The sequence below is a fragment of the Lepisosteus platostomus genome, chromosome 11 (assembly GCF_059453375.1).
Source record: "Lepisosteus platostomus isolate fLepPlt1 chromosome 11, fLepPlt1.hap1, whole genome shotgun sequence".
Classification (NCBI taxonomy): Eukaryota; Metazoa; Chordata; class Actinopteri; order Semionotiformes; family Lepisosteidae; genus Lepisosteus; species Lepisosteus platostomus.
The window spans coordinates 24,241,223-24,267,252 of NC_142621.1; the positions used below are offsets into that span (position 1 = coordinate 24,241,223).

General features: G+C 35.4%; 1 protein-coding gene across 2 annotated transcripts in view; it reads left to right on the forward strand.

Moving 5' to 3' along the window:
- Positions 1-26,030, forward strand: part of adgrl2a (adhesion G protein-coupled receptor L2a) — a 334,526-nt gene that overhangs the window by 86,884 nt on the left and 221,612 nt on the right. For both annotated transcript variants that reach the window (XM_088598895.1, XM_088598896.1), the window contains exon 2: positions 17,138-17,181. The gene's annotated coding sequence lies outside the window, so the exon portion shown is untranslated. The remainder of the gene's footprint in view (positions 1-17,137; positions 17,182-26,030) is intronic.

Genomic DNA, 26,030 nt, shown 5'->3' on the forward strand with positions numbered 1-26,030 from the left:
CTTGCAAAACCTTGTCCCAATCTCTAATCTATTTAGTTTTCTCCATCTACTCTTAAATTAGAAAACATCATATATTGTTTTATTTTTCTATAAAATAATTTTACAATGCTTTTTGATGTTTTTTTTTTTTAGGGTTTAGTGCCCATTCTTATTTCCTTTAATATTCTTTGAAAGAAAAGGACAAAGGTGGCAACAATAGACAGCAGAAGACTACTTAAATTATGTGACATCATACACATAGAATGTGAAGCTGTGGAAGTTATTTTTTGATGAGGAGCAATTTTAGTACAATAAAGTATTAGTATTAATGCTGTAAAGGATATTCTGTTGCATTTGCAATTGTATGTATCAGTAGTGTACTGAAATTCTTCCCATCTTACTTCTTAGTTATTATAATGACCGCGGGGTTCGGGACGGAATGGAGCAGGCGTAGGACTCAGGAAAAGGGGTTAACTGACACATTTATTAACTAAAGCAGGGGAAAGGACACTCAGGGACAAGGATTACAGCGCTGCACCTGTTCCCAGCCCGCCTTGCATGCGCATGGGCTTACGTGCTCCGCGTGGTGCTACATTATGTTTAAGTCAAAATCCAGGAGACCCCATCATAACTGCAAATAGACTGCATTTTAGACAGCACATAAGACCACTTCTGTTATTGGAAGAAATATCCTTAAAGAACTGTAAATTACTATCAAGTGTGGTAAAAGGATATACTGAAACAATTGTACACTGTACTTCTGAAATTAGAGCGACACAGCATAGTGTATAAAACTTTGGATTCGTGACTAACAGGTTTTCCTACTGCAGACATTACTGTTGTACCCTTAGGTGAAGTGCCTTACTCTGATTTCTCTGGTCTGCCCAGCTGTTAAGTGGGGATCAGCATTTCTGGGGCCAATCCATGCAATAGACTAGCATCCTCTCCAGGGCAGTAGTCACCTGCTCTATAATCTGCTTAATGATACAGAAACCACAATAACCTCTGGCCCAATGACCTGTTGGGGCTCTGATTTTACAAGTGAAAATTTGAAGCATATATGGTTTTACAGAAGGTGAATTTTTGAAAAGTAGAGAATGGAGAAGTTATTATTCTTGTCACATCTTTGCTTTTTTGTGGTTTCAGATCTGATTGTATCTGTTGCTGTTACTACCCCCATTATGTGGTGAAGACAGTACAGGCAAATAAAAGTGTACAAATAAAATTTAAACCAGTTTGTTTTTGAAACTGATCAATGGCAAGACAATCTCACTTCATTTATTGTATTGATTTTTTTGTATTGTACAAACAACAATTATTTTGGAATCTCTTTACCTGCATAGACCAGACAATGCTTTTGTATTGCTTTTTCAAATAAATGTATGTTAGCTATGTGTCATCACTGAAAAGGCAGTAATAACCTATATTTGCTTGCAAATGTTCAGTGTCTCACTGAAGACAAGATACATAGAATTGGAGTATGTTGTAACCAAAAAGCTCTTCTTACTGCTTCATATTTGATAACACAAAGAAAACCACACTTTTAAAATACACAAACCTTTCATTTGTTCATTTGTTGTTTTAAATATTCTGACAAACAATTCCATTAGGATAACTCTTCTATTTCAAGCAATTCACATTTTACTTGCACGTCTAGCTGTGGTTTAGTATAGAAACAATTGTTAGTGTATGAATCTAAAAACTAAAATTAATATATTCAAACTGTCCCTGGAATTCCTTAGAATTCTTCACATATTATGGCAGTGACAGCATTGTGTAATCTGGTATGTACATGGATGCCATTCTAATTACAACTGTAAATTGTAATTAAGGCCCAGCTTAATGAACTCACCTTCTTTTAAAACAACTCAGTATTCTGTGCATAACATCCACCAGTATTTTATGGAATGTAACTAAAGAATTCATCTAAAAGCCAATTAAGATCTTAATTTTGAAGTAATTGTGTATCTATCACCACTGCAGTAGAATGTAGCCCTTTGTGATTATATGTGCGCATAACAGCAGATTACTATGTTAAACTGCTGAATTACTGTAGATCTTTTTTTTTTGTTTTTATAGGAATTTTGTCTACACAAAGCTTATTATAGTCATCTTTGCTAAGATGTCAAACAACTATGAAATAATTAACATCACTTCTTATCAAAATCCATAATTTGTGTTTTAAAATATATCTTTTAACCGTATCTGTTTCCAGATTTAATAACTTCCAGAGTTCTAAGATGATTGATTTGAAGCTGTTATATAAACAATAAATGTAAAAACACACGTCAGTCCCACAGAATCTTCCCCATGTTGGTTTGTATATACTGTAGTTTCCTTTTTTCTCTATTTGTAAATATTTGAGAATGAACTAAGGGCTCTTCATTTGGACTGTTGCAATTGTGGAAATGTGAAAACCTGGAAAGTGGAAACTAGACTGTTTTTGAAAAAAAGGAGCTTAATGTATATGGCTTATAAGGTGTATTGAACATTTTATTCATAAAAATTCTTAATGTGTTTATACAATATCTGGTTTGTGTTCCTCGGCTGTTTCTTAAAATGTATAAGATTGCTGCTGAGATTCAACAGGCATAAGCACAGCATGACTAGCAGGAGTTTCTGCATCACTGTTAATATTTGTTAAACAGAAGTTAACATAGTGAGGAAAAGAGAGAGGGATACAACCTCCCTGGCCGCAGCATACAAAGAACAGAGTGTAGGTAGGAAGTTCTGGTTTGGGCTATTTGCATTACAGAGAAACAGTAGAGATTTTGAAGATTGTGGAGTTTATGGTCTTGAATTTGTCATGATTACAATTTGAACAACTCCCTTGGAATACATTGTTTTTATCAATACCACATGAACAAATTGTCAAATGTGCATGCCATGATTTGCACAGTTAACAGTCTGTTTATTCTTATTTGTACACTTGCATGCAGTCCAACCATTGAATGAATTGTCAAAATGTTGCTTGATTTGTTTAGAGTCTTCTGGTGCTTGAGACTACATTGTGGATAACATTATTGTGTCTTTCAAAAGCTGCCAGTTTAATTCTGCAAGTCTGCTCTTCTTTTTTTTCAGTTTTCAATAAAAAAGCATTTCCCATGAGGGTTACAGTAAAAGGAACAAGTCAAGAATAAACCACATCTTAACTAAGTTCCCCTGCAAAGCTTTAACTGTGTCCAGTGATTATAGGGAAACCAGTGTATGCATCTGAGTTTATGAATGCAAAACATTGAAGGGCGGAAACATCATCAGTTCCAGTCATGAATTTATTGTACTTTTTTCTTCCATAAATAAACTCAAGCTTTCTGAATAATTTAATCACTGGTGGGAAAAAAAAAGAGTTTTGAGGCCACATCTTTAAACTATGGTTCATTCTGGCCTGTGGGGCAGTTATAGTACAATAGGCTTTTACAAAGAAATAAGAAAATGTCCTGCTGTGCTCATTTTCTTTATCCTCTATGCACCAAGGATAAACAGAGGAGTACTGTTTCAGATGGATAATGCCCGGTTATAAAATAAATCTGGTAGTTGCTTAAAAGAAGAAAAAAGTATCAGTTCTGTAAGAGCCTGTTCCAGATAGAAATGTTTTACTCTCTTCCCTTCCCCCCAGGTGAATTTGGAACTTTCCAATGAAAAGACAAGCACACAGTAGGTGTGAGCAGATGGAAGTGACTGCTAGCCTCAAAAATGACCATGAAGTTTATACAGAGAGCAGTAAAGCTTCTTTTGATTAGAACGTGAACAATAGGTCAATTGTCTGCATACAGTTCTGGGCTAACAGCTTTAATACAAGGAAGCGATATGCAGAAAGCAGCTGTCAGCAAAGATATTTTTCTATGGAAGCTCAAATGTTATCGAGGATTCAGTCGAGCCACCTCCGGTGAGTACACAGGAAACAAAACAGGATATTTTTACACAGTCATTGCTGTGTGTAATTACTTTGCATTTATATACAACACTTGAACTTTGATGTCTCCAAAGGAGGGAGTATGCACAGAAGGGGATTATTTCAAAATGGACAGACTGTAAATCCAATAACTGAAATAACATTTGGAAATAGCCTAAGAAGCTGAAATTGTTAAGGTGTTGGACTAGTTTTTGAAAGCGAATTTCTTTTGCAGGTATCTATGGGATTATTGCAAACTGATCAGTCAGCTTTAATATTTTCTTTTTTCTTTTTTAGCTAGTTGTTTGATGCAATTAATAATACGACATGGTATCAAATTGACTGATGCAGAAATCAGAGTTCTGTGCCCTTAGGCTATACTACTATTGAAAATTGTTCCAGACTATTATGAAAATACAGTTGTTAAATCAATACACAACCTTTTTAATTATTTAAACTTAGATTTCTTAAAGTTTATTTTTATATGCAGAAGAGCAAAATATCACTTTTATAAGCTGTACTTAAAGCTTAAAAAATACTAATTTAAATTTAAGCTTTATTTTGTGGATAACATTTATCTTTCTAGAATATAAATCTTCTAAGAATAAATGCATCAGGTGAAAAACAGCTTGTACAAGGTTTTAATTCAATGGTTTATGATTCAAGAGAAACACATCCTAAGGCTATTGTTTAAGGTGGAATCTGTTTATCTAAATATTCTGTAAATATTAAAAAGGGCAATCTTATTTAAAAAGTGTTCTTACAGAAGAAAATGAGCAGCCCAAAAAAGAATAGGATATTAAGGTATCCATGCTGCCCTGTTAGAAATTGATATAAATGAATACTAAGTTGTAGTTAAATGACAGTAGCTACAGCTGCCTTATAACACCAAGCACATGGATCCAAAGCTATCCAACCGTCCTGTCTGCAGAGAACAGTCAAACACATGGGCTCAGTTTCATAGTATGGGCTGCCATTTGGCATGGTGGTAAAAAGATGTTATTTTCATTGATGGGCATTTAAATTCTACCACTCACATCATTATTTTTCAGAATTTCTTCTAACCACACTGCCATCAAGGCACAAGGAACAAGCAAAAGTTAATTACACAAAAAATAGAAAAGAGAAAAACAACATTTCAGCTTTATAGCCTTCTTCTGGTGAAGAAGAAAGTGCTTCACACCAAACTTCTTAAAACCCGTAGAAGGATGCACAACCAAAATGTTTTTTCTCATTTCTATTTTTCACTGTGGATTTAACCTTTATTTCTTCCTTTGAAGCAAACATATGTTGACATTGCTTCCTGCTTGAACATGAAGGTGTATATACTGTACATATCTTTCAGGAACATGGTACCACTTGCAACACGGTCAAAATAACACTGTAGAAGTGGGAAAAAGGCATTACATATCTGCTTTAGTTTCTACAGAACTCAATTATGAACATCATGGGACACATTTGGGTGCATCTAGAGTGAAATTTAAAAAAAAATCCATTGCCCACAGTAGTGGAGAAGCAGACTCTTAAATATATAACAGAACCTGGACCAAGGTGTTATCCATAAACTGATTGACACCACTCCAAGTTGCATCCAGGTGTTATTTTGTGTAAAGTAATGCAATGAAATTCCAGTACAAAAGGCTATTGTAACGGGAGCCCGTCCAGGCTCCCGCGAAACATAGGTCAGGACCCTATGCAGACGGTATAATCCGTAAGGAAGTGGAGAAGGACATCAGGGGAGGAGACAAAAAGGATCAGGACGGGTTGACAGACAGGGAGGCGTGACTATGGTGCTCAGGAGGCGTGGCGATGGCAAACAAGTTCAGGCAGTCCAAAAGGGGGAATCCGGGACGCAGTCCAAAGTCCAAAACCGGGGGATCCAACCAAGATGAAACAAACATAGTTAAAATCCGGAATGGGAACCGGAACAGGGACAGGGAATAAAACGAAGGTAACAAGGCCAGGCACTCCGAACCCCGGACTCAGATGGTCAGGATGCCGTAATGAAGCCTTTGCTGTCAGGTCTCTCTTGGACCCGCAAGTAGGCGGGGTTACTGACATCCATCTCCCAGTGCTGAGCCCGGAATTGCGAGAGCGCCAAACTTAAATAAAGAGACAGAACAGGGGGCAGGTGCATGTGATCAACTAAAATATGAAAGGACTGGAGTGCCCTTAAGAGAAGGGATCACAATCGTGACAGCTATCTTACCAATCTGTATTGCTTTTTAGTGAAATCAAACAATTTTACAGCAAATGTTTCAGGTTTCCTCATTTGATTGTACTAGGCCTCTATACTTATTTGGTACAGAATTAGAAATTGTAGCATACTGTGAAACAGTATTTGTCATGTATTCTATTTTGTGTGCAAAGTATACATAACATATTGAAGATATTTCATAGTTCTGAAACTTCATCTTAAGTGACTAGAAATAAAATAAATTATTAGATTTCTTGAATAATAATAATAATCATCGTCATAATAATAATAATCATAATCATAATAATCATAATAATTTATTTTAATAGTTATATATATATATAATAGGCACGTACTGTATTGGAATAGGATTTTAAAAAAAAATACCCAAGGAAGCTGTAAGTGGTGTTTGTAAAACAACAGATTACACTCTCTTGACTACAATGCTCTGTATGGTGGTATGGGATCACAGGGCTGAAGTGTCATTCTTGAGGTAAAATGTTAAACATAGTCTGGTGGTTCTTTTACTAAGAGTTGGGGTGTTAACTTTGAAATTTCAGATAAATGTCCTTAAACTGGAACAACCTGACCTTCCTAGTGTTCTCATCAGTTCTATTGTTGAAGCATTATCTCACATCACTACCTAATATGCTGCATAGCGGGGTTGCTTGGGATGACGAGCGGTCAGAGCTGCCTAGGTATAAACTTCCTTCATTATATATGATTGTTCAATAATCTCTGTTGTCACAACATAATTTACTGCATAGCATAAATGTTTTTTGTAATATTAATACAAAATCGTCTCACCCCCGAGTGTGATAAATAGATGGGAGAAGCTGATGCAGTTTGCCTTGCCCTACCGTTGAACTTGTTAGCCACTTTACTCAGTTGCACAAACACACTTCAAGCTTAAAGTCTCAGGAGTGAGAAAAAAATACTCAGTTTCTGCCTTCGCTCTGCTACCTGACTACACTGATTTCATTGCACAAATACTGTAATATTAATATATCCATGCCGTTGAAAAAAGCTGATAGAAAAGCACAGACCTTCCATGCTTATAGGAGTGTGTCCAGGAATTACCCCCTTTTAATGAGTCATTTAGCTTATCAAGATAAGCTAGCAATGGTAACCCTATAGAACTGAAGATTTATAATGTTGTATCTCAGATTTTTCAGAACTGGATTTTAAAGTATAGCACCACAAAGATATCTAATTGCAAGTATTTATTTAAATTTTAATAATTGTTTATTAGCAAATGTTCAATGAATGGCAATATTAACATTAGATTGAGGCATTTATTACAGTATTACAGTATAAAACAAATTAAAATTCTGACCAATAGGAATTGAAGACACAACCCCTTAGAGAGATGGTACAGTAAGTACTTCACTAGGTCTTGCCCTAATGTTGTGGTTTGTGGTGGGGGCTTGGGACCTGACATGTCATTGGAGTTTAAAGTGGGCATGTTCCATCAGTGTTTCATTTGTGAGCCCATGACATCTCCAGAAGGCTCAAAAGTAGTTCTTGCATCCCAGAACCACCATCTTTTATTTCCTATCCAGCCTTTCTGCAGCTTGGGGGCCTAGCAAGGGTTTTCAGCCACAGTCATTAGTTATAGCACTTCTTTCTGTAGCTTCTGAAACAGCCCGGATAGTTAGACGTAAGGACTTGCCACAAGCTCCTTCAACAGACTGGTGATAGATGTTTCTGCAAATTCACAGCACCCATACTCCACTAGATGTTGTTCTACATCATTTACCTCATTCACTGCATCCTCCTATAGCATTGTCAGTTCCACAAAGGAGGCAAGGCGTAGAGAGTTGGACCACAGCAACAAGTCTGGTCTTAAGTTGGTCAATAATCAGTGACGGGACTATCAATATCTGCTTTACATCTGCCAACATCTTTCAGATCCACTGGGTTCAACTATCCAGATTCTTGCTTTTGAGAGAGCTTTTGATGTTTATCTTCTTTACAGATGAAAGCAGTTTGGTGAAAATAGTTTTTTTGTAACAGGGGGTAAGGAGTGGATGCCTATCTTATTTTCCTCTAATGTTGCTGCGAGGTTCTTAAGTACTTGATTGTGTTGCCGGGTGTACTGACCATGTGAGAGGCTTATTTTGCACCTGAGCAGAATGTGTCTGAAATTTGCTAGTTTTATATGGATATCTGCTCAACCATTGTTGGAGATTTTTGGGTGATGGGAGACATCATAGGTGGATCCGAGGATAAGGTTGATCCTACTCACTTCCATGTCCCAAAGATCCTTCCAGCTGATCTTTCTCCTCTCTACTTTCTCACTTCATCCACTGCCCCAGCTTGGTTTGAAAGACAGTCTCCTTCTGATGGCACACATTTTCCACAATCAGTTTTCACTGTTGCAAAAATGATTACTTGTGCCAGGTGGCCTAAGTAATTTGCCCCTAGGCCTAAGCCCATGCTTCCATGCTGTGCTTGCTCCACAATTTCCTTGTACCTAAAGACTAACTTTGCTCACTGTACTGCCTCCTTTGGTGTCCATTTCCATTCTGTTTCCAATGTTGGTGCTGCATTCTTTGTTACTATATCCCTTTACCCATTCTGCATCATTCTAGTCTTACCTTGGTATATTTGCATTCCTCTGTGAGACTGGAGAAAGGCAAATCATATTAAATATATCATTATAGTATTAAATCCAGCCCTTACTTCTAAGGAGGAAGCTGGAGGAGATGCAAGTCGATGCCTCCATGACCTCGTGGATCACTGACTACCTGACAGGCAGACCACAGTCCGTGAGACTTCAGAACTGTGTGTCTGAACAGGTAGTGAGTAACACAGGGGCACCTCAAGGGACAGTTCTTTCTCCATTCCTCTTCACCCTCTATACTTCGGACTTTAAGTACAACTCAAAGTCATGCCACCTGCAGAAGTTCTCAGAAGACTCTGCAATTGTGGGATGTATCAAGGGTGAGCAGGAGGAGGAGTACAGAGGACTGGTCAGCAGCTTTGTGGAGTGGTGTGGGGTGAACCACTTGGAACTGAATGTAACAAAGACAAAGGAACTGGTGGTAGATTTCAGGAGGAAAAAGGTCAAACCTACTCCTGTCTACATCCATGGGAGTGGCGTGGAGATGGTGGACTCGTACAAGTATCTGGGAGTGCACATCGACGATAGACTGGAATGGTCTAAGAACATCGAGGCCATCTATAAGAAGGGACAGAGCCGACTTTACTTCTTGAGGAGGCTCAGGTCCTTCAATGTGTGTAGTAAGATTCTACACATGTTCTATCAGTCGGTGGTAGAGAGTGCCATTTTCTACGCAGTGATGTGCTGGGGCTCTGGGATTAGAGCAGTGGATTCTAAAGGCTGAACAAGCTCATCAGGAGAGTCTGACCTGGACCCCTTGGAGGTAGTGGCTGAGAGGAGAATGATGTCCAAACTAGAGGCCATCATGGACAACTTCTCCCATCCCCTCTATGACAGGCTTGCAGGAATGAAGAGCACGTTCAGCAATAGACTGATTCATCCACGGTGCGACAGGGAGCGCTACTGGAGGTCATTCTTGCCTTCTGCCATAAGACTGTACAACGCATCCACCTTGCGTCTTGGCAGAGGCAACATTGACAGTGACCTGTTTCTGGACTTAACGCATCTACACATCTACTGCTACATCTGTTCTCTTTCTTTTTCTTTTTCCCGTTTACAACCATTTTTTGTGCAATATATGCCAGGGACCTGTGCAATACATTTATATTTATATCTATATTTACATCTATATATTCATATGTGTGATACGATTTTTCTGTGTACTGTTCTGTTCTAGTTTGTTCTTTGTGTGTCCGGACTGTGAGTAACTCTTGTATTGTATTGTATGTATTGTACTATTATTATATAATTCGTTACACTGTGGCTGTGTTGTGTGTGTTAAGCTGCTGTTGCACTGCAATTTCCCTCACGGGATCAATAAAGTATCTATCTAAAATTAATACTAAATCTATATTGTTACAAATAGGGGGTTACGAAAATAGTGAAAATGAGGAATCGACCGTGCAGTTTAGTCAATAATTGAGATAATCATTCATAACCCCCAACTTGTAAGTATTTTCTAGAAGTAGTAGTTCAGGTGGGTAGCTGCGTCAGCATGCGTAGGCTGCAAAGGAACAAGAAATAGGTTTTTACCATGTTGAAAAGAGAAGAAAGAAAACACAACGTTCCTGCTGTGGATTCTTTAGCCACATCTGAATGTGGTAATTCTTTGTCCTCTGGCACAACTTTAATGAGAGGACTAATAATCCAGGCACACTTGGTTAAACAAATATTTATTACAATGACAGGACACAAACTACACTACACAAAACAAAACATACAACACACAATTTTCACTATATACAGTATTTACAGACAAGGCGTATCAGAGGCCTAACATTCTGGTCATCCAGAAAACCCCAGACTGCTACCAAGCATTAAACTCTTTATGCCTACAAAGGCCACATAAGATATAAGCTGCCTTCTAAATACTTGGCTCCAGTCAAATTTGGTTTGGATGATCAAGAAGTAGGGGGTCTCACCTGGCTTAAGTTTCAAATCCCAACTCCTCTGGACTCCTCTCTCTTCTCCTTGTTCCCTACTTCTTGTTTCTTCTTCCTCTTTTAATGTCATGTTATATTGTGTATTTCTGTACTGCTCCTTGACAGTCATTAATCCACAACTTCTCTAAGTATACTAAGGTAAACTTTAAAATTGTTTTTGCTCAAGGGAACCCCAAACCTTAGCAAACATCCTCTCGACTTTAAAGCTAGAAGTGTTTATTTTCCCAAGTGTCACAAACTTTATCTAAAATCCAAGAGACACTTCTCAGTCACGTAAATCTGTAACAATATATTTTACCGCATATTATTTTCTGGACATTAACACATTGTGCGATCAGATAATAATTATGTATTCACTGAAATCCAAAGTCACCAGAATCATTCAATGAACAATCAAACATTGGACTGTCTAAGTGTATCATGTTTTTTGTGGAGCTGAAGCACTTACAGTGTTGTTCCTAGCTGAGTCTAAGTATAAGTATTATTATTATTATTATTATTATTATTATTATTATTATTATTATTATTATTATTACTATAAAGCAACCTTAGTTTTAACCAGGATGTCTGCCATCCAGGTACTGACCAGGCTCTGGGGTTTCTAGCACATAATAGATACCACCGATCACCCAGGTGGATGCTGCATTCAGTGGTGGAAAAGGGATGTGTTCCCTCTAATACAGTGAAATCAGCAAAAAATATTAATATACAATATTGTACAAAACTTCATGATGTTTTAGACAAACAACAGAATTTAGATGAATTTTAGTAGAAATTTTATAATTCACTCAAAATGGCCATTGGTGGTTTCTATTATTCTAACAAATTTGACTGCTATTAGTACAACTTTGTGTGTGGGGGATAAAGCCAAGCTTGTTACTTAGCAATCTTTAAATCAAACAACAATTATCAATTTTTCACATTCGGGATCTTTTACAAAACAATTATCTTGCAACCTAAAGTAAACTATACATGAGCAGCCAATATGAAGTGTCCTAATAGCTAATCCATCACACTTACAAAGAAACTCTAATTGACTCATTGTCTGGTGTTTCTTGTTATTAACACCATTTGTTCCTCTCTACATAATCATACTGCTAAAAGGGTACTTCTTGCACTACAAAATGCCAATAAAGCATATCCAATAATATAAAGGCATTAAAGCTGACTTTTAGTGTTTATTTAAAAAAGCCAGTATTGTTATTGTCCCTTATGTCCTTCACAAACTCATTCCACAGCCTATGTGCAAAGCAGGTAAAAGCACTGTCGGAAAAAACGGCTTTTCATTTGGATACACATAACAACCTAGAGGAATAAAGGATTGTGTAATGGAGTATACAGAGACATAAGGTCACAAATGTAATTCAGAACTAAACAATTCATCCATCCATTTTCTAACTTTATCTAATACGGGGTCATTGGAGAGCCAGAGCCTATCCCAGCAAGCAACAGGCACAAGATGGATACACCCCCTGCTATCAGGGTTCACACAGACATAGACAAAGAAACTCTCACCAGAGCCAATTTTCCCAGAAGCCAATAAAGCTATCAGTATGTCTTTGGACTGTAAGAGGAAACTGGTGCACCTGACAGAAACCCACTTTAACACAGGTAGAACATTCAAGCTCTACACAGATAGCACCCCAGGAATTGAACCCATGGCCCCAGTTCTGCAAGGCAGTAATGCTAACCAGTTTACCACCATACTTTAAAATTAAAATAGAATTTTGAATTTGATTCTGAAATCCACTGGAAGTACACAGCATATAGAGACACAAAGACTGGTGTGATATGTTCATAGGATTTTAATTTGATTAAAATTCCGGCCATTGAATTCTGAACATATTACAAATTCAGGATATATTCTGAAACCCCACAGAGCACAGTAGTGCAGTTGTCTATTTTTTGAGAATACAAAAGCATGTAATTGCTTTTCTGCATCTGCCTGGGAAAGGCAAAAGCAGATATGAGCAATGTTCTGCAGGTGAGACACCATAACATTAAGAAAATGCACATCAAAATGGAGGTAAGGGTAAAATATAACACTGTTTTTGTCTTATCTTAGCTACACCAGATCTTTCCATCAATGGACAAGATAAAGTTTTCACATTTATGAAGTCGATAAAAGAAACAATCAGTACCACAATTTTATCAGGATTTAAAAGTCAGTTTGATCTTAGGTAATACAATATGCAGCACATTTCTCTCCAGATGCAATAGTTTATTTCAAATAAAACAAAAATACTTAGCATGAGATAAAATAAGATTCATTGTGTAAAGATACCTGTATCAAACATTGAAAAACCCAATGCATTGTATAATGTATGCTCAATGTGCCTGCTATTATTCCAGAAAATTGTAAAATATACTAAGCTCATTGTTTAAGAATCAAACATATTAAATAAAATATTGATAAAAATATCAGTAAAATAAAAAAATGGAACCAACATCAAATATACTGAGAAATAAAATCTATAATATTTTAAAAGTGCCAGAATTTTCAAAGTTCTTAATCTAAACTGTTACTAAAAATGCTTTGATGAAATGGAGTACATTACAGAAACAGGAGAATTAGGTCTCTATTGCTCAGATTTGTCAATAAGACATATGTCAGATCTTTTGATTAATTTGGACACATCTAAGTAATTAAAAGGAAGTGAGAGAGAAAACAGTTAACAGATTTAATGTACCACACGAAAGCCATTTGAGTTTCTGCTAATGGATGTGAGTACTGTGAATTACATTTTAGTTATAAATTACTATGACATGAAAAAGTTATTTCATTTCTTAGCAAACCTGAAGAAATCTCTATGCATGGTTGAGGACCAATATAATGTTTTTAACATTGTAAGTTTCAAAATATTTAAGACAACCTTTTCTTTCCAAAAACATAAAAAGTGTGAACTGTGATGAACAGGACAGAAAAACACAGCAGAATTGCTAGCATTTCACTTAGACAACCATGGTTTTGACATACAATGAAGCTGTCTCCGAGTGTTCAAACAGTTCCCAATCTTATACATTCAAAAGAGAAACAGGGGCTCATAAACAGAAATGAAGTATCTAAATATGAATTTTTCAGACCACTGAAAAAAAGTCCAAAACAGTCAGAAATTCATACATGGCTAACTTCAAATAGAAAGAGACTATAATGAATTTTCACAAACAATTCTCAGAAATACAATTCTAACAAGAATTCAGCTACAATGTTGTGAAATTCAGTAGTATACTGTAGCTAAATCTAATGTTCTTATAAAACTCCATCAGGTGTCCATCAAATGCAGTCTATCAACCACAGACAACCATTACCCATAGTAACTAATAAAAATTCAATTTTGGTAGCACATTAACAACAACAAAAAGATGTACAGTATAACAAACGTACATGTCTTGTCCTGTATATTAACATTATTCATATGCTTAATCTATTATCATTTTCTCTCTATTACCCATACAAGTTGACAACATTTTCTTCCTCACCAGTAGCATGTTCTGTTTACAGTGATCTTAAGTAAAGGGTTTGTTGACCATTTAAGTTTCCATTCTTAGTTTAAGCTTGTATTTGAAATAAAAAATTCAAAGATGATAGATGATCTTAAGAAATGTAAGTTCAGTGAAATGACTGCTTTATTACTATCTTCACAATAACTCAAACACTGGCAAATTTTAAGCCTTACAAATGTTTTGAACAAAAATAAAGGTTTTCATGTCTTTCTTTGCTTTTTGATAGGTTAGTTGTGCAAGTAAACATTTCCCTGGTGTAAATCTGATCCTTTCTTCCTGCTCTGTATTCACCTCAGCCAGTGTCCTTACTTGTATTAAGATGTGCACTTATACATTAATTCATTGTCTGTCTCTTCTTGTTATTCTGAGTATACTACTGTATATGTATTACCCAGTGTGCTATTTTGGGTCTTCGGTAATTATATAAATTTTGCTTTTGATGTGCAGGATACACCTTCACATGTTAAAACCTCTACTTTTGAATCGTTCTTAATCTTCCAGAAAAATGGAATGCTTTTTGCTCCTCTTTTTATTTCAAGCTGTTGATAATATAAATTGACCCAAATCCATATAAATGTTTAGATTTTTTAGTTTAACACCCTTTTCTAAAAATTTTTGGGGAAGCCATTGTTAAACGTCATTTTACTTTCTCTGTTTATTTTCGGACATGCTGTTAGGTAGCTTCTATTGGCATGTGAAATCATGAATGTTGCTCTTCTGGTTTTGTTATTGGCTTGACAAATTATTACATATATTATAAATTAATATATTATAATATATTATAAAATAAGTATTTTTTCATAGGCATTCACTCTTCTAGATACTGTATATGAAACATAGTAATATTCCAGTTTGTGGTGGTTTATATGGTAATATTTAAATAAAATGTTTGTTTATCTGTGACTCCAGGAGGTACTGTAGGTGCTCTTGCAGTGTTCTTGAAAGTACATAGTAAAAGTAAAAAATGTTACGTAGAAAACAGTGTAAAAGTAATGATTTAGTGGCATTTTGGAAAGTAATTGTAATAAGACACATGACACCAGTAGTTTTTATTTTTCTAATCAACTCTGGCACAATAAAATAAAGATGAAAGTGTTTTGTGTTAATCTCATAGATTTAGAGACCTGTGGCAATTTCTTGATTCTTGGTCTGAAATGTTACACTTGTTTCTTAAATGTAACACATTAAAATGACTTTGGGCTTTTTCACTTACTGGACAAAATACAAAGAAGTCCCCAATGAATTTAAAATACATTGCCAGGCAATGTATAGGTGCTTGGAAAGCATGAGAAAAAATTCCATCAGCATTCTTGGCCAGAAAAAAACTCCTTATCAGAATGTATTTGAAAACTGATGGAATCTTAGGGATTTACTGTAAAGTCCAACATTCAGATCCCCTCATTGGAACTTCATCTTAATGAGATGCTGCTAGATGGATGGGATAGGATTGAGTCAAATATATTTTGCAGCTTATTTGAATACATGACATATCCTGTTAAAGTTGATCTTATTGGGTCTGGCCTGGACCCCCTGGAGGTAGTGGCTGAGAGGAGAATGGTGGAGGCTATCATGGACAACGTCTCCCATCCCCTCTAGGACATGCTTGTAAAAATGAAGAGCACGTTCAGCAATAGACTGATCCATCCACGGTGCGACAGGGAACGCTACAGGAGGTCATTTTTGCCTTAAGACTGTACAACGCATCCACTTTGTGTCTGGACAGAGGCAACATTGACAGTGACCTGTTTCTGGACTGAACAGTAAACTACTAAATCTGTTCTTTGTCTTTTTCCCGTTTACAACCGTTTCTGTGCAATATATGTCAAGGACTTGTGCAATACATTTATATTTATTTTGTGCAATACAACTTTTTGTGTACTGTTCTGTTCTGGTTTGTTCTTTGTGTGTTCTGGACTGAGTAACTCTTCTTAGTGCACTTCTCACTGTACTGATTGTATTGTATGTATTGTATTATTATTATTGTATCATTTGTTACAGTGTTGCTGTGTTTTCTGTGTTAAGCTGCTGTTGCACTGCAATTTCCCTCATGGGATCAATAAAGTATGTATCTATCTTATTGCTGTTGGAGACTTAATATATTATTTGATTTGCCTCTGACAGAAATAATGATGATTTGTTTCCTAATATTTTGAATACCTAACTTCTGTAGAACCTATGACATTCTCAAATATAAGGTATTGGTTCTATATGAAATTGGTCAACAATTTGATTCTTATGCCTTGTTTTCCGCCCATAAATAAAGTAAAAAAATATGTTCTCTATGTTTTAGATGTAATACACTGCAAAGCTAAAAAATAAAGTTGCAGGTGGTTGGGGGTCTCTCTACAGGAAACCAAAACTAAGAACCAATGCCTCAGACAAATGTGATTGTCTTCAATATGTTTTGGCTCACACTATATAAAGTAGCTAAAAAAGGCTACAAATATTGTGTAAAGATATATTTAATAGAGAAATGAGAATGTTTACTGCAATTTATTATATTGAAATCTACATACAACTATTTCCCTATATTAGTATTTTTCTTACAAATAAGTAATGATATTGAATTGTTTTAGACAAATTGGTTTTTGTTCCCCCCTTTGTTTACTGTTTTGTGCTGATTTATTGCAAAAGGCACTATAAAAGAATAAGAAATGATTTCCTGATACTCGGAATGCCATATAAATCGTTAAAAAAACATTGAAAGGCTTATTAATTTTGCTTTCAGGCTTATTAAGTTTGCTTTCAGAATCTAAAACATGCATCAAACACACAATTCACTACTTACTACTTGTTGTTTCTGATATGTTTGTAAGGAATTTTATTTTTTTAATCAGAAAACCAAAATGTCAACAATTTAAAAGTCCATGAATAGGACAATTCTTTAAAAACTAGCGTTGTGTTGAAAATAAAATTGTTAATGTCTCTTCTGTGATTGCTTGTGTTGTACATCAGAAGGCATTTTTAAAATCTTTTTTAATCATTTTTCTTTACAGTTTTCTGATGGGAAGATACTGTACATACAGAGAAGAATATGAAGGTAATGTTGTCTTTAAACCCAACAGTAAAGATATATAAAACATCCAAATGCTTGTGTAAAACTAACAAACCCTGAATCATTCCATACACCTTTTGCAGGTTAAAGGCATAAGGACCTAGCAAAACTTTTTGTATCTGGAAAATGTGAACAACCTTGACTTGACATCACTCTGTTCTTTTATTGTCTCATATATTTGTGGGAAATAAAATATGGATGACTATGGTATTTTGCTGACATGTGAATCATTTTAGTATGTAGTTCATCCTCAACTGCTATGGTACCTCATCAGCTGCACACACTTTGTAATTACATTGCCTTTGTGAAACAGAAGATAGGGCTTAAAGGTTTTTTTTGTGTGGAGTGTCCCATTCCTATAGTGGCTATATCCCACTTTCACTTCCATGTAATTGAAACCCCCTTTTGCTACACATGAAGTCCATCACACCACATCCTTTGGAAAATACAGTACATCATAAAACAAAAGATACTACAATTGATCAGAGCACAGGATGCACTTTAGAAAATCTATATGTGGAAAAATAAGAGCACATATGCCAATACCTGAAGCATTAGTAAAAGATCAAAAAAGGTCTAAAACCAGACTTGTCTTCTCTTTAAGAAAGCATCATTTTCTTTTATCACTACTCTTAAATGGTGATGTAAAATGAATAAAGATTTGCATGAGTAGATGTAGGGCACCACGCTGGCACAGTGGTTAGCACCACTGCCTCACAGTGCTGGGGCTCTAGGTTCAGTTTTGAACCTGGGGAGCTATCTGTGTGTTTTTTTATGTTCTCCACATATTCACTTGTGTTTCCTTCAGGTGCTTTGTTTTCCTCCTATAGTCAAAAGACTGTAAGTTAATTGGCTTCTGGAAAGATTGCTCCTGGTGTGGGTGTGTGTTTGTGTCCTACAATGGACTGGCATCCCATCCAGGATGTAACCTGCCTTGCATCTTTTGCTTGCCGGGATAGGTTCCAGCTCCTGATTAGAAAATGACTGAATGTGTAGATGTGTTGTAATAGCACTTTTAACAAGAATCATAACAGGAATATTCTTTTATAATACAGTTTAGTTCTGCACAATATGAGATGGCAGACAGTCATCATGTAAGCCTTTTTTAGCAGTTTTCCATAATGCTATTTATGTCAGATATGTTAAAGCTTCAGTAAGTAAATACAGTGTCAGTTCAAAGTAATTATCATTATTATTATTATTATTATTATTATTATTATTATTATTATTATTATTATTATTATTGTTATTATTATTAGTAGTAGTAGTAGTAGTAGTAGTAGTAGAAGTAGTAGTAGTAGTAGTAGTATTAGATATCTTGAAATGGTTAAACAATTCAAACGGAATCCCTCAAACTTCCTATTCTCAAGGACAATACCTACAGTGATAGAATCAGTGAATTGTGATTTAGAAGACAGCAGAATCAAGTACTGTATATTTAAGAAATAAGCAGAGGTACCTTTAATAACATAAAAAGTAGTTGCATGTAAACAGAGGTGTCTGTAATAAAATGTAGTTTCAGCTTCAGGCTGCCTGCATGGAAATGAAAAATCTTGTTAAAGTTCATGTCTACTGAAAAAACATATTGGAAAACACATATTATCCATTAAATAACAAAACATTTTATTTAATAACTAGAAAAGGATTTGATGTTACAAAATAACTTCTGTGCAGAAAAGACCAGGGATTATACTTGAATGCAATATGTATTATTTAAATACTGTTTTTACAAAATGTGAAATCTTTTGTGAACATCACAGAATCCTTACAATTGTTCTATGTAAAGTCAGCTTACCCATACAAAAATGGATAGTGGTTTATTTTTTTTGAATCCAGTATATTAATAATAGTGACATAAGAATAGACCATCTTGAATTATTATGTAGCACAAGGTACAATAGCACATACATAAGACACATTTCAGAAGAAAAATAAAAGCACTGCAAATTCATAAAATAATTGAGTAAAACCAAGAGTATAATTAAACAGTATATTTAAAGTTATGGAAAAAAGATTTTTAAGATCTTCAATCAAGATTTAAAAGTCAGAAGTCATAGAGTTTCTAATGGATCTGGACAGTTATGTAGATGCTGTGCTGTAAATGAGAAGTGCAATTGCCCATTGAGTGGAGCCTGGTCTTCAGCACAGTAGTAAGGCTAAATCAGCAGATCTCAGAACATGCAATAAATCCTTAAAATAACCTTAAGCATGTCTATTCAGTGCCTTATACATGAGCCGGAGAACGTTAAAGTCCACTCAATATGTGAAAAAGACTAAGTCAAATTTAGAGAGAATGAGGTATGTGTGCTGGTGCTTACTTTTTAGTTAAAGTATGGGCACTGAAATCTGGAGCCCAGCTAATGAAGCCTGTTCAGTACCCTAGAAGACACCCCAGTTGTAAGGTGTTATGGTAATTTAATTTGATAAAGACATGCATCAATATTTCAGCATCAGACATACAGAGCAAAGGTCTAAACTGAGTATAATTATGCCAGTGGAAGAAACATACTCATGCAATGTTTATAACTTCTGATTCAAATGACAACAGTGGCTGAAAAATATCTTAATAACAGACAAATAACTGTGAAGTGCAACAGTAGAATCAGAATTGGTCATCAACATAGCAGCTATGATGCCAAGATACCAAATAATCTGGCCAAGAGGCAATACGCAAGTACAGTATCAAAATGTGAAAGTCCCAAAAGAACACCCTGTAGAGAACCCTACGTAAATGGGAAAACACTTAAACAAAATAGTTGTTAATGACACTTTTTAATTTAGTTGCCGATGTTGTTGTTTGCTCAGAAATGTGTTTAATTTCATTGTTCAGTGTCATGAATAGTACACAGTCAGTATTTCTTGGAGTAGAAATTCAAAAGGCATTAAAGTAAGAAATACCACATATCTAGATATCTTTCTGAGGGAAGACTTGAGTTCAAGTAAACACTGAGGGATAAACTTTGAGTTAGAGTGTTTGTTAAGCTAAAGGCACTATTATTCCTGCAGTATTTTTTTAGGAGTCCTAACATGCTGTGGAGAAGAATAAAAGGTTACAATGAAGATTATCTTTACTGCTGTTCACTGCTGCTAATGTGTTATCTTTAATATTAAACAATCATGTCAGCAAATTTCATGTTTCGTTTATGATGATATTGTAGCAGAACACAAGAGAACAAGATCAGAGTTTTAAACAGTGATCCTTTAAAAGACATTTTATAACTAGTTAAGATTTTAGGAATGATTATAATACCTGATCTCAGGAATATATTAAACCAGAAAACATCTTTCCATTCTTGGTGGAAAATATAGTTCCCTTTTATGGAATCAATGATTTTATCTTTGTCAAGAAAGTCATTGAACATTCTCTCAACTGCTATCAGTTAGGTAAAGGCTAATAAATAATTAGCTATTCTGAATCAAGTGCTGTGAAATCACATGGCTAGAGTTCAGTGAAGTTGAGATGGATCTTAATTTGTAAGTGCCAGCATAAATATTTTTCCAAGTTGTTCATAAAACATTTTAACACACTGTCATAGTGACATCTAAAATGATGTTTATGAAACCACACAGTTATTTTCAATGGAAATATTGTTTTCCTATCTCCTTCAATGCATGTAAGAGATTTAACTTAAAGTTTTCAGTCAGAACTTAAGCCTAAAGGGATGCAGTCCTTTTTTTTGCTTTCAATAGGACCTATAATGTATATAAAAGCGATAATAGCATTGATAATGATGAAGAAATAACAAAGAGCGTGATGTCTGTTACAATTTAAACTGCACTTTCATCTCTGAGCCATTGTTGCTGGCTATTATATAAATAGCAAGGAATCTGAAAATGTAATATCACAATTACTTTTTCAGATTGTATATATATATAGTTGCATCTCTTTTGATTGTAACGTCAAGACAATACTGTGAGAACATCGGCCCTTTTTAAGCTAGTCCAATGTTAACAATCAAGAATCATATGTGTCAGTTATTGCAGTTCATAAATTATTCCTATAACTTACTTCAGTAATCACAGACTAGATGATAGACTGAAGAGAAATCTCATTCTCTTTTAACATAGTGAATTCCTAGCATCTTGTTTTCTTGTCAATGTATTTTTCAAGATTATATTAAATAGTTATTTTGCATACGGGTAGATCTAGATTTATTAATTCCTTCCAATTCTGCAAATTTACAGCAAAAAGTAATAAGAATTAATGGAAATAGTGTTACACCATGGAAAACCAGGGACAGAGGCAGACAGGTTTCGCAGACGTCTGCTCTTTATTGTCTATAACTTGTAACTGACACAGAACTGCAAAAACCCACCAAGGCAGCCAAGTGCTGTAAAGCGGTAACCCCCAAACCAAAAGCGTAACAGCCTCATAAACCCAAATGGACACTGTGTGCGACATAACAAATAGGAGGGGATGCATTCCGTGGTAACCTTCCAATCAGGGGCTGTAACCCCTAAGTACAATTACACACATTTGTTCATGTATTAGCATATACCTGTGCTTAAAGTTATTTAAACTTATTTTTTTATTAATTAATGTGAAGAGAAGAATATTTTGTACTGGGTAGTAAATAGTGTGAAAAATACATTCAAAAATCCCCAAGTATAGCATTTAGTATGTGATGACCGAGTCGTTTTAATTTGTTTTAGATTTATGCATATAAGATACAGACTAAAACAATGAAGACATTTTATAGATCTTTTAAGTAAGTATAAGACAATGGGAAATGAACAGTGGCTGGAACACCCTTTACACAAAGACTGCCCACCCAAGTGGCTCTTTTCATCCCAGGACAAATGGTTACTTGCAGAGTATATTGCCTTGAACATTCCTTTAGATAGCCTGTTGCTGCCATATCATGTTTAAGTGCCAATTCGTCTTAAATTAAAAAAAAAATGTTTTTGAGTAGTACTAAGTAGTACTAAACCAATGTTTATTGAGCAAATTAAAGAATATGTAAATACTTGAACTTTTCTTTTGGTTTCAAATGATCTTATGTGATGCTTTGCTTGTTTTCTTAAACCATGACTTGAATAATGTAATGTGCATTTGCAGAATACAGTATTATGTATAATGTATAAATAATTTAAAAATCATGCTGTACAGTGATATCAGACTCAATTTCAGAATGATCTTTATGAACTTGAGTTCTTAATGTTGTCATACTAACTATTTGAGAAGTGAATTAATTTTTCTTTTATGTTTTGATTTACAAATTCATTTTTCATGCTTGCTTGTCTGTCAGAGGCTTCCGGCTTCTGCCTCATGAAGACCCAACAACTAGTACTAGTTTTGTATCTGCAATTTTTGGTTGGTCAATGTTTTAATTTAATTAGATAATAGGCTATGTTTAATTTCAAGAAAGATAAATACATATGAGTACTCTGTATCTGGGAGAAGACATTTAGCTGGTGTAGTAAAACTCCTATTGCCAAATAGGCCTGTTACAGGCTGGTTTTTGAATAATGGAGTTTTTTTTCTGTCCCATCTGACCCTGTCAATGTGTGCCAGAATTAGTAGCCTTGTGTGCCTCTCAGTGCATCTTTGACAGAGGTTAGCAACCCCTGATATAGGTTTTTAGAATTCATTCAATTATCATACCAAAAAAGCTGCCAATAATGACAATTGCCTCTAGATCTTAATGTTTCCTTCTCTAAACTTGACAGATGGTGAAACACAGTCCTGATTAAATACTTTACCATCTCGTCTCCTTACAAAGACAGTCCCATCAGTAACAACCATTGAAAAAAGCAAGGAGTGTTCCTTATGGGAGTTTAAGATCTGAAAACCTTTTAAGGATCTTGTAGTTTTTCCCCCAAACAACTTTACTTTCATCATTTCATCATTGCTTTCATCTCTGTTTTGTTATGTTTTTTTTATTCCATATTCTGCACTGTTTCTTTTATTGTTCCCATCCTTGCCCTCAACCTTTAATGAAAGTATGCAAAAATTGCAGTGCAAGGTCATGTGACTTTGTTGTTTGTTCTGGATGTAAACTTACAGTTTACCACATCATGTGTATTACAACAATAATAGAAAAAGTATATATGAACAGTACGTGCATATGCAGTACATATACATTTACTGTATATTCATAAAGAGAGACAGTCTTTCCCGTGGTTGGCCAATAGCAGATGATAACAGATTCACACACATTCACACATTCACTGGGTTGGAGAACGTATAGGAGAGGTTATAGGCATTGGTATTGGTCTAGGTTTAAAGGGTCCAGTACTGCCTAAGGCATGACAGGGAACCATAGGAGTAGGTTTTGTTTGGTGTTTGGTAGTTCTGTGGGTACATGAAATAGTTGCTGTACATGAGCATGGAGCTGAGGTTTTGTTTTAACTGAGTTGGATGGAACTTTGAACTTGATGATTTGCTGTAGGGTCTATATAATAAGAAATTCTGTTGAAAACAGAGCAGGAGTGAGAAGAAAACATTGCCCTGGACTGGAATTAGAATGTTACATTTCATGAACTAAAAAATATCTGAAATATACTTTGTTTTCCTATGTACTGTACTTCTACAGTAAAGCTATTTTTGTTTCACCTACATTACCCGTTTGGTCTCCTTGGTGATAAACTCACCTTGAAAGGCAACTTTGTCTACATTATATATTTATACTCCTCTTGTGGTTCTAGATTATTTTTATAACTTAATGATAGATCTCTTTCTTTTGCCCTTTCTGTCTTTTAGGTGGGCTACTACTGTATTTTTGCTATTCATTTTGTTTTTTGTTAGAAAATAATTCTGTGAAAGCATCAGTTTTTCAGATACCCTTTCCAAATATATTTACATGTATTGCCTTTGATCCTTTTCTAGATTTTTATTCAGAAATGGGGCAACTTATTGATTAGAACTGTTGCCCCACAGCTCAAGGATTCTGCATTGAGTTTCAGCCTGTGGCACTTGTCTTGTGTGGAGTTTGTACAGTCCCAACTTATTTGGATGGGAATTTCTCCGGGTACACAGGTTTACCATTTACTTCCCAAAAACATGAAGATTAAGTTTCAGTGGTCTTAATTAGGGGAGTTTGTCCACAACCAATAGTTTTAGCCATTCACTGCATGAGGAAAAGAACCAAATGAACTCAATGGGCCAAATGGTCTCCTCTCATTTGTGGCCTCTCTGATGTTCTATCTAGAGTAAATAGCTGTTACAATTCCTAACATGGATGAATGTAGTGTAGAACTCTGGCTACTTAATATGATTCCCATGGATGTACTACACATTAATGAAATTGGTTACAACATTCACTGTTTTTTGTATATTTCTGCATATAGTTATGTGAAGAATGGTGACTTGTGAACTAGTGTCACTATTTATATGCTTAACTGTCTAAGTAAACTATTTGATTGTTGTGCAACAGTGAAATGAATTCTTACTTCATCCTCCTAGAAAAAGCAAAACCTAAATTTATGTCAGTGAATCTAAAAGGTCTTTGGTATACTTTGGTATATGATTGATTAAAATATAATAATGTAGTAGAAAATAGAATTGCAAAGTTTGAATCTTTAAATACATATTATAATTATAGTAATAATAATAATTGCTTATACTTATATAGTGCTTTTCTGGACACTCCACTCAAAGCGCTTTACAGGTAGTGGGGACTTCCCTCCAACACCACCAATGTGTAGCATCCACCTGGATGATGCGACGGCAGCCATAGTGCGCCAGAACGCTCACCACACATCAGCTATCAGTGGGCAGGAGAGCAGATTAATGAAGCCATTTCATAGATTGGTTTTATTAGGAGGCCATGATTGGCAAGGACCAATGGGAAATTTGGCCAGAATGCTGGGGTTACACCCCTACTCTTTTCGCCCTGGGATTTTTAATGACCACAGAGAGTCAGGACCTCGGTTTTATGTCTCATCCGAAGGACGGCACCTGTTTACAGTATAGTGTCCCTGTCACTATACTGGGGCATTAGGACCCACATGGACCGCAGGGTGAGAGCCCCCTGCTGGCCCCAGTAACACCTCTTCCAGCAGCAACCTTAGTTTTACCCAGGGGTCTCCCATCTAGGTACTGACCAGGCTCACACCTGCTTAGCTTCAGTTGGTTGCCAGTTGTGTGTTGCAGAGTGATATGGCTGCTGGCCATTATATGATAATACATAGATAATTTACATATGTGTGATATATGAAAAATGTATCAAACCATTATTGTCTCTTTAGTCACTTTAGAACAGATCCTTAACAGAGATCATAAAGACTAAAGGATGCCACAGTATCTGAATAAAATGAATTTTTAGAGCTGTCTAAAGTTACCAAACTTGGAAAAAAAAATATTCCTGTTATGCCAGTCTTTTTATATACTGTATATAAATTCTTCACTAGTATAACACCTAACACATTTAGGTTTAGTAAAAGATAATATAGTTTATAAAAAAAAGGTATAGAAAGATTGTTTGTCTAGAAAACAGGCAGTAGGCCACAGGGACAACTGAATAAAGGCCTATTTCATTTTCTTAGTAGGGTTTAGTGTGAATAACATTGCACAGTGATCCAAAGTATAAAGCACATAAAAACAATCTCTTTGGCCAACAGGGCTAAATTGTTATCCTCTGACTGCACTGGAGGAATGTGAAATATAATTCTACAAAATAAAACTTTGAAGGTATCACTGAAGTATTTTGTTTTCAGGAGCAGCCTGAAAGCATCTATTTTCTAAATCTGAACCAAAAATGATAACCTAGTAAAATACATTACACTCTCATTGGGATATTTTTACTTAGTTCCAGTGGCACATTTGTGACACTAAATGCAAGTTTCAGCTCCAGAAATGTGCATCTAAATGTAGAGTATTGAATCTCATTTTG